We start from the raw sequence: 11693 nt of genomic DNA, 5'->3' as shown, positions 1-11693 counted from the left end.
CGCTCCTATAAGACCCCAGATGAAGTCGTTGCACTAGGCCTTAGGCTGTTCCTTCTGGGAAATGCTTGAATAAAAGAGAGGAAAGGAAAGAGGGAGACTTGTAGCTGCTGTGTCCCTTTTGGGGATGGGGAGGTGAGGCCTGGAAATTTAACAGTTTGCCCTGAGTCTACGTAAGCAGTGGTGGCAGAGTCAAGACAGCAACTCAGCTCTTCTCCGTTCAAGACAGAAATACTCTTGTTGGCCATCATTTTCTATGACAGATGAAATACGTAGCCTTAAGATTGGCTGAGAAGGGGTTGTTTTAAAGATCAATGGTATTTATAGAAGAAGTCCTGCTGTCCTTTTTGCTCCTGCATAGTCGTATTGCAGGGTGAGGACTTCTGTTTTTCCACCCAGGAACTTCAGTGTACCTTAGACATCTCAGATTTGCTATTTGTGAGTTTTTTTGTTTGGACTCTTCATGCAGGTCCAAACACAATCACTGCTCCAGCAAAGCTGAAATCCTGGACGATTCTCCGAAACATTGAAATCCCATTATTTCAATGGGACTGGATAAAGAGGACATATCTGGGGATGCCAAAGACAAATAAAGCCCCAACAGAATTAGACAGATATCCAAACTTTCAGTTACAGAGTCACCCTGGCTTTTGAGCACCCTGCCTGAGATGCATTAGGGCTGATATTCAGGATTCCCATGGGAAATGGACATCTAAGGCTTTTTTGGGGGGTCTGGATGTTGTGAAACTTGTGGCCTTATAGTAGACTTTGTATTGTCATCCTATCCTGTGAAAAACAAGTTGACTGACAAACTCCGGGAAGTTACAATGTACTTTGATCTAGCCTAAAATATGATCATGCCTGAGCCAGCGATATAAAGCCAAACAGTCCTTTGAATTTATCTAAGTAATGGGCATGGAGAGTGAGAAAATCCAGTTATATTTGTGTTCTCATAAGGAATAGAAATTCTTTAAATCTGGGATAGGGAAGTATAACTGGTGAGAAGGGTTAGGTTACTTTAGAGCCAGGTTAAATCATAACGACCAGCACGAGGTTGCTTACATTTCCCTATGGATGCAGATCTTGGATGAAGTGAACCAGTGCTTGGGGTGACAGCTTGGAGTAACCCATTGGGGACCAAAAGGTAGAAATAGAGCAAAAGTAGTAGTTCGTGGTTTTGCAGAAAAATAGGAAAGCATTCAGATAAACAAATGTGTAACCCCAGACACGGAGACACCAGCTTCTCTCCTTCTCACTGCTCTCCATTTCTGGTCTGGATGTGACAAGCCTCTTTATTAATCCTGTCTGTTACGGGCTACAGATATTTTCATCTGTCCAACACTGCGGTGTTGTAAGAAGCAATACAAATGCTATTTGCTATTTACTAGTAAGGAGTGCAGTGAAAAAGCTGCTGTTGCAAGATGAAGCATCCCTGTCAAGGCTACACCTCGTTCCAAGAGGCTGTCCATACCCATTTCCCATGGGCTAGGAGTACACTATTGCAATTCTTCATGAGATCTTTCTTACACAAGCTACAAACCTTGTAACATCTTTCATTCCCTTTGTCCAGACTAAGAGCAGATGTTGGGAGAGGATCCAGGCCTGTGTATTACACTTAGAAGAGGCCATATGTATAAATCCCCCTTCTTTCTACAGCTGTAATATACAGTGTATGCACCTTATTATCAGAGAGAGATCCAGAGCACGGGGCAAAGTATAGGGTAACCAGAATAATGCAGGGCCTTGGGAGATTTCTCACTGTTCAGAAAAGCTGAAAGAATTTGATGTGGAAAGCCAAACTTGGGAGGAAAAGGACAGGGGTGAGGAAGGAGGAACCACTTTAAGTATAAAAATGCCTGAAGGGAATAGGGAAGTGAGAGGTTTCAAGGCTATATGAGCTAGTGTCACATGCAGGGATAAGAAAACCTTGATTTAGGCTAGAGACGAGCCAGCAGGCAAGGAATTTGCTCCAGACAGAGAGTCCTTCATAGATCCTGCATGCTACTATAGCTAACAATCATGTCAATAGGGTTTAAAAGGTGCTTCAGAGGAATTGGGAAGCAAAGACAAATAAGGTGGGTGGCTGAGGGAGGAATGGAAAGTCCAGTGGTTACTGAGTGAGGTTTGAGTGTGATGAAAATCCTGGCTGTGCTCCAGTACAAGATTTCCTATCACATTAATTATATTGCAACAGGCTCCAGGGCTTTCTGTGATACAGACTTTGTATATCAGAAACGCTAGGCAGACATCAGTGGTGGGGTAATGAGATAAGCTCGCTGTGTCGTCTCCAAGCCTTCCACTGGGCTGCCTTCAAAGGGGAAGCCTGAGACTCCTTGGTCCTGTTCCCTTTGCGCACGTGGGCAGAAAGCGAATGATTTATGGGGAATGAGGAATAATCAGCTCTTGGAAATGTCATGTTTCTCTCAAAAATTAACTCCATCCCCTTCCCTTTTGTTAAAATACACATGCTCTTGGATGGCATTTTTGTGACAGTAAAAGGTGTTATTTGAAAAGCGTTTCTTGCTTTGAAAATATGGTTACCTAAACCTAGTCGAAGATACTGGGAGTATTGTGATACTGTCACTGTTTGTTGTGGGCAGAACCCTTGGCACGTTTTTAATGAAATTTTACCTGTTAAAACCAGTAGAAATGGAAGCTGCCACTGATGATCAGGGTTTGCTACCACCTGGGACCCCAAAACCTAAAGAGAATAGATGGCAGCATCCATCAGATTTAATCCCTAGCCCTGATTTGCATTAAACCCCAGGTACCTCCTGTGTTCATGTCTTCTTCTGTCCTAGCCTGAAGGATTGGCCTGCAATTCCTTTCAGGGACTGTCCCCAGCTGTCTCCTATATTCCTGTGGACCTTGTTTTCCTTGTTGGGTAGTGATATCACCTGGTATGAGGGATGCTGATCTAAATGGGAATAATAGCCTTCACTCCTTGCTTCTGCAATGGATAATTTGCTCTTTTCTGTTCTTGTAGCCATGGGAAAGGGACTGAGGTAAAGACACTCTCTTTTTACCCTCCAACAAAGAAGTTTTTTCGCTCCAACTGGGTGCACTGGATGGCAAATGGCCTTGCAACCATGGTAAGATAGAGAATCAGCATGAAAGAAGGGTGATCTGGGAAAGAGGTCTGGGAAAGAGAAGCAGAAGATCTAATACCATCCTGACCAGCAGTGAAACAAAAGCAAAAGCCACATAATATTGACAAAAGAAAAGAAAAGAGGAAGGAGCTGGGGTAGCTCCTGTGTTTTGCAGTCCTGACTGTGGCCTGGATGTTAGGTAGATGAAGTAGAGCATCTCCAAATAATGCCTCAGTAACCTCGCTGGTTTTCTGTCATGGGGTGAGCTACGAGTGTAACAACCACCCTTCTCTGGAAAAGGGTGTAATGCAGTGGGTGTAGGCCAGAGTTGCCTTAGACCTGTGACGTAGAGGCTCTAAGGCCTGGTTTTTACTGAGACAATTGGGGTAGGAATGAGGTTGGGTTTTAAGCCTCTCTTATAACTCAAGTGTGGAGGTGTAAGTTGAGGAGGACAGAAACCCACTGGAGCCATGATCGTTGCGACCACACCGCTGTCGTTCTCCTTTGTGGTAGACGTGAAGACTGAAGCTTTGTGCTGGCCAAGGAACACCTTAAATCAGGAAGTAGTCTTAGGAGGCCAACTCCAGATCCTTTTTTCTAACCAAAAGCATATAAAAGAGGTGAGAATTGGGTCTATTCTGGCAAAGCCACCTGTCCCTCCCAGCCTTGTGACACACTGGCTGTAAAGATGTGTCTTTTGCCTCCTCTGGTGTGGCCAAAGCAGAGTTAAGCCTCCTTGTTCCTCTCTCCCCCCCCAAAAAAAGTGCATTATGGGATTATCTTTTCTGCCTCTCCCTCCTCTCTCCAGAGCTGTGTGTTTGAAATGATATCTATTTCTCTTTGTGACAGCACACCGTGACTGCTGCCTTGACATTCTCCCGAGCTGACATCCCGACCGGTGTGACACTGATGCCTTTGGGCAGAAATCAGAGCCGGTTTGCTCCATGGCTCTGTGTAGCCACGATGCCTGTAGCGCCTCGGAGAGCCCCCAGTGCCCTGGTGGGGAAATGGAGCGAGCACGTGGGCCCCAGATGAACTCCAAGAAGAGAGCAGGCATTATCCACAGTGATCCTGCTACCCATTTTCAGTTTTAAGTGTTCACATTGACATGGTTTTTTTCCTTCTTTTTTTTTTTTTTTTTTCCCTTTTCTCTCCCTTCTTCTCTTGCCTGTGAGAGGGTTGGTTTCCTTTTTCTCCCTCGGTTGCGGAGTCCTTGGGGAGCTGGGCTTTCATGAGCTGGAAAAGGAGTGCACAAGCGTCTGATCAGCCCTTATTAGTGTTGAGAAAGATCTAATAGTTCCTGGCTTCTGAGACCATTACCTGTCATTTAGTTTTATTAAGTCAGTGATGAGGAAGTTTAAAATTAAAGGCTTTGTAAATTGTATTCCAGTTTGAAAGGGAGGCACCTACCAGGAAGTTAGTGCTGAAGCTTGTGGATGGGCTTCTGGGACCAATACCAGACCTGAGCATTTATCTTCAGCCGCTTTGACAGAGAACCTGTGCCAAGGCATGGAGGGGTTTGTGGCAAAGCCTCGGGGTATCCAGAAATCTTCAGCTGAACCATATAATCCTTCCTTTGCCAGGCTACTCACATTTAGACCTCCAGCGACTGTTCAGGAGGAAGGGTGGTCTTCTGGTTGAGTCATAACCTAAAGCTGTGGGTTCCGGTTCAGCTGAAATGATGCCACACAGCTCATTCAATCTCCTCATGATCATTTCCTGATTTATAAAGAGGAAGAGCTAGTGTTACTATTGATTATTTTTTTTCTTACCTGTTGCCTGTGGTCAGCTCTTTGGGACAGGTACTGTCCTTGACTCTTGTGCCTACAACAAAAGCTCCAACTCCTTTGAGTCTTCAAGGCAAAAATAAAGACTTTTGTTAAATCTGTAACAGAAAGCAAACAAAATAGGTGAACCACCCAATTAAGAGAAACCTCTCATTCTTAGGGGTTGTACCATTGTAGTATTCTCTGCTTTTAAGACTTTGAATTAGCCATCCAAACGCACTTGCGAATGGAATACCCCAAATAAAGACTTTTGTTAAATCTGTAACAGAGAGCAAACAAAATAGGTGAGCCACCCAGTTAAGAGAAACCTCTCATTCTTAGGGATTGTACCATTGTAGTATTCTCTGCTTTTGAGACTTATCTTTGAATTAGCCATCCAAATGCACTTGCGAATGGAATACCCTGATTGCAATAAAGCAATCCAGCTAACTAATTATGGTGTGACAAGGGAGGCTTAGGGGCCAATCACAACAAAGAGCTGCTGTCACTTCTGCTTGCTCAGTTGGATAAAAGTCTCATGGTGACATTGCTCTGATGAGAAGCAGCATGAACTAGTGGTTGTAAGTACAGTCTGGGAATCAGAATTCTTGGTTATTGTGCCTCAACTTGTCTTTAACTCGAGTGACATGGGAGAAGTCACCTGGGGTCAGAACTTTAAGGTTGACTCCTGCCCATCCTTACATTGTTGAATACACAAATTGTACTTACATGGCTTTATGTGAAGAGTTAAGGTTCACACTTTGTCTCTGTTAGGCAGAGTACAGTACTCCACCAAAGCACAGGGCTTATCCAGTTAATAATACATTGTGAAATTAAGTGTTTGTCTTCTAAAAGCAGTAAGTACAAGGATGAAACAGAGATTCCCTTTAAAGTAAGGGTTTCTTGAAAAGTTTACCTTGGGTTCTCCTTGTGTAGCTTGGCATTTTTCATCTCCCTGTGCTTTGCCATTTTTATCTGGGTTTAACAGAGGTAAGATCTGTAAACCCCTCAGGCTGGAAGGGATGCCCTCTGACCACGTGCTCTAGCACCCATATCACCAAGCTTCAGGCGTGAATCCTCACTTTAAGGAAGGTTCACCTCTACTTAAAGAACCAGGGTGGAGAGCAAAGTCTCACACCCTACAAATTCACTGTCAAAGATGGGTCTTTCACCTTCTTTCCCTAGAGAGCTTCCAGACCAGAGGGGCAGGAGGTGGGATAATATACCCAGAGGAACCAAGCCACAGGGGGTAGATGAGAAGGGGCAATACTCCTGCAGAGAGTGGGCACTGTGGGCAGCCTTGGACCCGGAATTCTGCCAAAGCAAGACTAAGCATCTCTTAACTCCAGGCCATTCTTCCTCTCTTTCCATAGGCGTAACAGTTCCTTGACTTCAGCTAATTACCACATTCCATGAAGGAGGAGCGATGCCTCTCCCAAGTTTCTCTGCTAACATCATGAGAGAACTGAGCTATGAGCTATTCAGTGGTTACTTACATCATTCTTGTGTTTCCAGCCCTGTGACTTGACCGCAAGGCTTTCAGAAGGTAATCTGGGGAGGTTTTATCAAATGTAAAATGTTCCTAGACATTACTGGAGCCATGATGTAATGAACCAAGGTTTTGTTCTTTAAATTCCACTTTGCTGAAAAACCACAGGCCCCAAAAAATTGTTCCAGAGAAGCTGAGGAGTTTTAAGAAAGAGGCTGAGATGTGCTGGGCTGAGCCATTCTGTGCTGCAGTGGTAGAAGAAAGGGGTTCCAACCAAGTTCTGTGTCTCTGGCTTGGTAGGGCCTGGACTGAACCTCTGATGTGGACAACAGCCTCTTGGTAACAACCACTCCTGTGTTTCTGCTGCTGTGATGGGAGGTGTTGCCAAAGGGAAAGGCAGCACGATCAGGCCTGCATGGTACCTTGCTGCTCCCAGTTTGTTGAGTGTTTGAAGCTTTGGTAGTTGTAATTGTGGCTGTTCCCTTTTTTTGTGAAGACAATTCCAGCCCTAAATCTTGCCTCAAAAAAATCAAAAACTGCTTTCTTAGTGTCATCAGTGCTGAAGCCGAGAACCTATTTTGCAGTATCTCCGTGTTTTGAAAGACCTTTAAAACCCCTTTTAGAGGGACGTTGATTCCCGAGTCACTGTCCTGTCTGTGAAGTCCTCCTGGCATATTTATATCTGCCAGACCAGGATGAGACTGGCCATGCTTTGATGCTTTGGATTTCAGTACCTGTTGAAATCCCCTGAACAAATGGTGCTATTAATTACGGGGCCTGGCTTTGATGAATGATGCATAGGGGACAACATTTCATTTTGTCTAGGGGGAGGTGAGCGGGATGGGGCGTCTCTGAGTGTTCAGTGATGCAGGAGAGGTCCTGGGTGTTGCCTGATCAAGGGGAAGTTGCTTCCTCTCTCTAGAGTGCTGTAAAGTCAGTGTCAAGTCACTGTGGCATCTGGGTTATGTCACCTCCTGATGGGGCTACCTCTTTATGCGTCAGATTTGCTCAGACAGAAACCAATTCAGCTCTTTACCTAAAAAGCTTTTAGAATTACTCTAAGGGTTACAAATAACTTTGTCCTAAATGGCCTCTGCCTGCCTGAGGGACAGCCCCATCCCCAGGCCATTTTCACACCAGAACTGTGAGTTTGGGGTTCAGATTCTTATTCAGACATGGGAGGTGGTAGAAAGGGTGCTCAGGGAGGGCCCCAGGATCTTAGCACTGCTTCCTTCCCCACAACCTTTGGAAATTCTCCAGTTGGTGAGCAGGAGTCTTACAAAAACTGTTCAATGCACAAGGTTATTAAGAAAGGCTTGTTCCTGAAGTGGTGAAAAAAAGGTTTATCCATAGTTTTGATTTAGTAGATAGCCAAGTTATAATTTATTTGCGTGTATCGTTACAAAATAACAAGGAACAAATCGGAGCGCGTGACGTTCTTCTGTGGCCAAGAGGAGTCTCAGCAAAGAGAGAAGGCGTGATTTCTTCTGAGTTTAGCTGTTTACACTGTAGATGTTTACATGATTTACTCACCCATATTCCAGTTCAGTGATTCACTTCAGGATAATCTGAATCATGCCTTGGAAATTTCTATTCCCTATTATTGACTGTAAAGATTTTCTAATGATGCTGGCTTAGGTGAAGAAATCTGTACTGCATCCATCTGCCTTTGTCAGAATTAGACCTAAGGTGTCAGGGAGAGAGAGTCAGTATCAGGATCTGAGTGAGGGAAACCTCACTGCAATAACAGGGCAAAAATTTGTTCAACAAATATGGAGGTACAGGAAAGAAGTAAGTTTTGGGAGGGCAAGTAGATCGCAGCTGGAGAAGCAAAGGCAGATCTGGGGAAGTAGAAGTTTGACAGTGAAGGTCAAGTGAAGAGGAAACGCACATAGGAGAACAGAACTGGGAATGAGAAAGGGTTTTCATATCTGTTCTAGTTTAGAGCAAGCAAAACTTGAGAACTTGAAACTAGAAAAAGAAACTCAATCACCCCAGAATAAACCAGTGCTGATGGCATGTGGCTGTGAGATGGGAAATCAAAACTCAGATCTCTACCTTATTCATATCATGGACTACAGCCAGAGTCTTCCTGTTGGGTCCGAGTGGCTCAGATCCCGTGGAAGGCTGAGAGGGGCTTCTGTAGCTTCTCTTCCTGGAAGCATTCAGGTTTAGGACACATGGTTAAATACTTGCAAGTAGTGTGAAACTCATATAACCCACATCACACATGGTAACCCTAAAAACAATACACGGAGTGGCAGAAGAAACTCCATGCAGGACCCGAGAATGTACTCTTTTTGAATCTTTTCTATTCATTTTGTGAGAAATTTCAGTTTAACACAATTGAGCTTTCTCAATGAAATTTTACTGAAAAACTTCCTCAACAACTCTCATAAAGGAGGCATTGGAGTCAGGATGACCAGAAGAACCTTTCAAATTCAATTTGTTTAGAACAAATACAAGGGAATAAGTTGGGACATGAGTGGCTAAATAGAATGCAGACGTCATTGCCAAGGAATACGATGGCCAAAGTCATAAATACGTTCATAAAAATGATAGCCAGGTGTTACAGGGAAAGGTCAGTCATTGGAGGACCTGGTTTTCATGTCCTCCCTTAAGCAGCCTGCCCGTGCCTTCTGGTGGAGATCAGGTACTGAGCTAGACTCATTTTTGGCCTGACTCAGAATGGCATTTCTTATTCTTGTCCTAAGTACTTGTGCATCTTCTTGCTCCTGTGATGGTACTGGAAGATCACACAGGTTTTTGGTCAGTCTGGTGTGTGTGCTGCTTTTGTGTCCCATCTACATATGGTGACATGTAGGATATGTCCATGATGCAACTATGTGTTAGTGGCCAGACACCTTTTCTACAGACATGTGGGACTGAGAGGATGTTGCCCTCTGGGTGTGCAATGGCTCAGACCAGGCACTCTCACTTCTGTGAGTGCTTCCCAGATTCCAAAAATACAGGGCAGGGAATAAACTCCAGCAATTTGTTTTCCAATTAGACTAGAAAGCTGAGAATTAAAGACAAGTGTCAACCCTCTTCCAGCTCCTTCTGTCATTTGGCCACGCTCGTGTCGGTACAAACTGTTGAGACATCTGGGATGGGTTCATGTGAGTCCGTGGGGTTTGGATCATTTCGTGTGGGAAATCCCTCTGTCCTCTGCTCATTTCACTGACAGGCAGCTCCTGCCTCCGCATGACAAAACAGAGACAGACCCTCTGAGGAGCATCATGGAGGAGGATGTTCTGATTGTGATCCAAAATTGTTCTCACAATAACATCATCTGACTCGTTTAGCCCTCCAGATGGGGCAGGCTCTTACATCTAGCGTGGAGATATGATGTATAAACATCTAGAAACCATTTTGTTGTTAGTTCAAGGCAAAACCTGCTCCCACCCTCCTCGGCTTTACGTGTGTTTAATTCCAGTGATCCAGTTTCTGCCTGGTGTTAACCATCACCACACTCAAGTCTTCCCAGCTGAGGATCTGTTTCCTCCCATTCAGCTGAACGACGCCCAACTGAGGTGAGTAGACACCTGCAATCTCAGCCTGAGCAAGGCATTTAACCATATTCTTGGCTGAAACTGGGTCTAAGAGTGGGTGAAACTTGGCACTGAGGGGGCACACGAAGCGACCGCCCTGTGAAGAACATTTAGAAAGTAGGTAGGGTATAAACCTGGAGCCAACCTTTACTACATTTTTGTGTGGTTATAGGGCAGCTGTCTGACCTCCTCACCTAATTTGCAAATAATCTTGTCAGGACAAATTAGTCCGTGCTGAGCCTCTGCTGTTGAGACTAGATGGTTATCAGGACCCACACTAGTGAATTTTAAGGTAGTTCTGGTATCTCTGCAGTTTAGTGGAGTCACGGTGGTAGTGACTGCAATGCAGAGATATGCTTTTGTATTAAACAAAATATACACAAAAAACCTGTTCTACAGAAACCTGGAATTAATGGTCTTCCTATCTGGTTTCTTTCAGGCCATTTTTGCTACAGGAGTAAGTGTTGAAAATAAAGGTTTAAACTACATTTGAAACTGCAGCTCTGAACACTGTGAATTGCTTAATTCATCTTAATAGAGGTGTTCACTCTGAACCCGAAAAGCTTTTAGTTGAGATTTAGCCTGTGGTTTGATCTTACAAATTGCTTGGTGGTAACATTGGTTTAAGACATTGTTGTCTCCTGGCCTCTTGTTCTTTCTGCTGCGCTGGCACAGCTACTGCTGTGGTTGGGAACCAGCTGGGAGGAGCAATGCAACTTGACAAAAAAAAAAGAAAAAAAAAAAAAGAAAGAAAATAAAAAAGGTTTAGTGTGTGTGTTTGTTTGTTTGTTTGTTTGTTTAAAGCAGGAGAAGTTCCTCTGTCTGGTTCAATGCCTGGTCACAGAGTTTTCCTGGCACAAATGAGTGGAAAGAGCACTTTGGCCTGGATGGGAAATGTGCAGCGGAGGGTGAAAGGTGAGCAGCAATTACTGGTTCTGGCAATGCCACCGTGTACTTTTTAATATCAGACCATGATCTGGAACTGATCTCAACATGTGAAAAATGCTCAAATACCTTCAAAATTGTTGGTCTTAATCTTCGCTTTTAGGTGTCTTGGCAGACACTTCCAATTTGTGTCCTTATCTCACAGTCTCCAGCATCTTCAAAGGCTTTTTCGGCTTCTTGTGTTTTGCAAGTTCAAACCCCTGCACCCCACTGGTCTTGAAAACGTGTGAATGAACAAAATAATTGGAGATGAATGACAATGTAAGTATCAGCTGTCACTGCAAGGAATGTTTCCTTCATTTCTAAAATGAGTTCATTGAGAAAGAACCCAGTTTAATATAAATGAAAGCAGGGTTTTCACGGTGACTTTCTCAAATTTAGAAGATCTTGTCATTTAAATCCAGTTTGCCATGGAACATAAAGATCATTTGCTATATACCATGTCCAACCAACAAAAAACCCTATATAAAGGACAGACTTTCAAGACACTAGAAAGTGGGAAATTAATCTCATTGAATGTTTGCCACCCCCCTCCCAGAAACGGAGTTGTCTGATAAATAAATTCTTTGCAAACATTAAAAAACCAAGCAAACCCAGAACAGTGGAGTGCCGGAATGATTTGGTTACAGAAATGTTTGCTTTCTTTGATGAATTATGGTGGTTTTGATGAAATTTCCATTTGCAAATCTGAGTTGTACTTGACAAGGAGAAAATTTGTATCTCCAAAGCCTGTGAAAAAATATCTGTCTGCCTTCTGTCCCTCTGTCTGCAAATAGTTTCCAAACAGCGTCTGGCGTAAGTGCTGAAAGTGAAACTTAATGAAGTCTCTTTGGCGATAAATAGCCAAATACCCAAA

The 11693-nt window shown here is 43.8% G+C and overlaps 1 long non-coding RNA gene across 1 annotated transcript; it reads left to right on the top strand.

Moving 5' to 3' along the window:
* Positions 1–6288: 6288 nt before the first annotated feature.
* LOC106899796 lies at positions 6289–11073 on the top strand. The gene is made up of 4 exons (XR_001414084.1): positions 6289–6398; positions 9778–9874; positions 10700–10807; positions 10941–11073. It is a non-coding gene; the product is annotated as an uncharacterized LOC106899796 (long non-coding RNA).
* The last annotated feature ends 620 nt before the right edge of the window (positions 11074–11693 follow it).

This window comes from Calidris pugnax, unplaced genomic scaffold (genome assembly GCF_001431845.1).
Source record: "Calidris pugnax isolate Ruff unplaced genomic scaffold, ASM143184v1 scaffold32, whole genome shotgun sequence".
NCBI classification, from domain to species: domain Eukaryota; kingdom Metazoa; phylum Chordata; class Aves; order Charadriiformes; family Scolopacidae; genus Calidris; species Calidris pugnax.
Note: the sequence above shows the minus strand (reverse complement) of the source record. Positions and strands in the feature narration are given on the sequence as shown.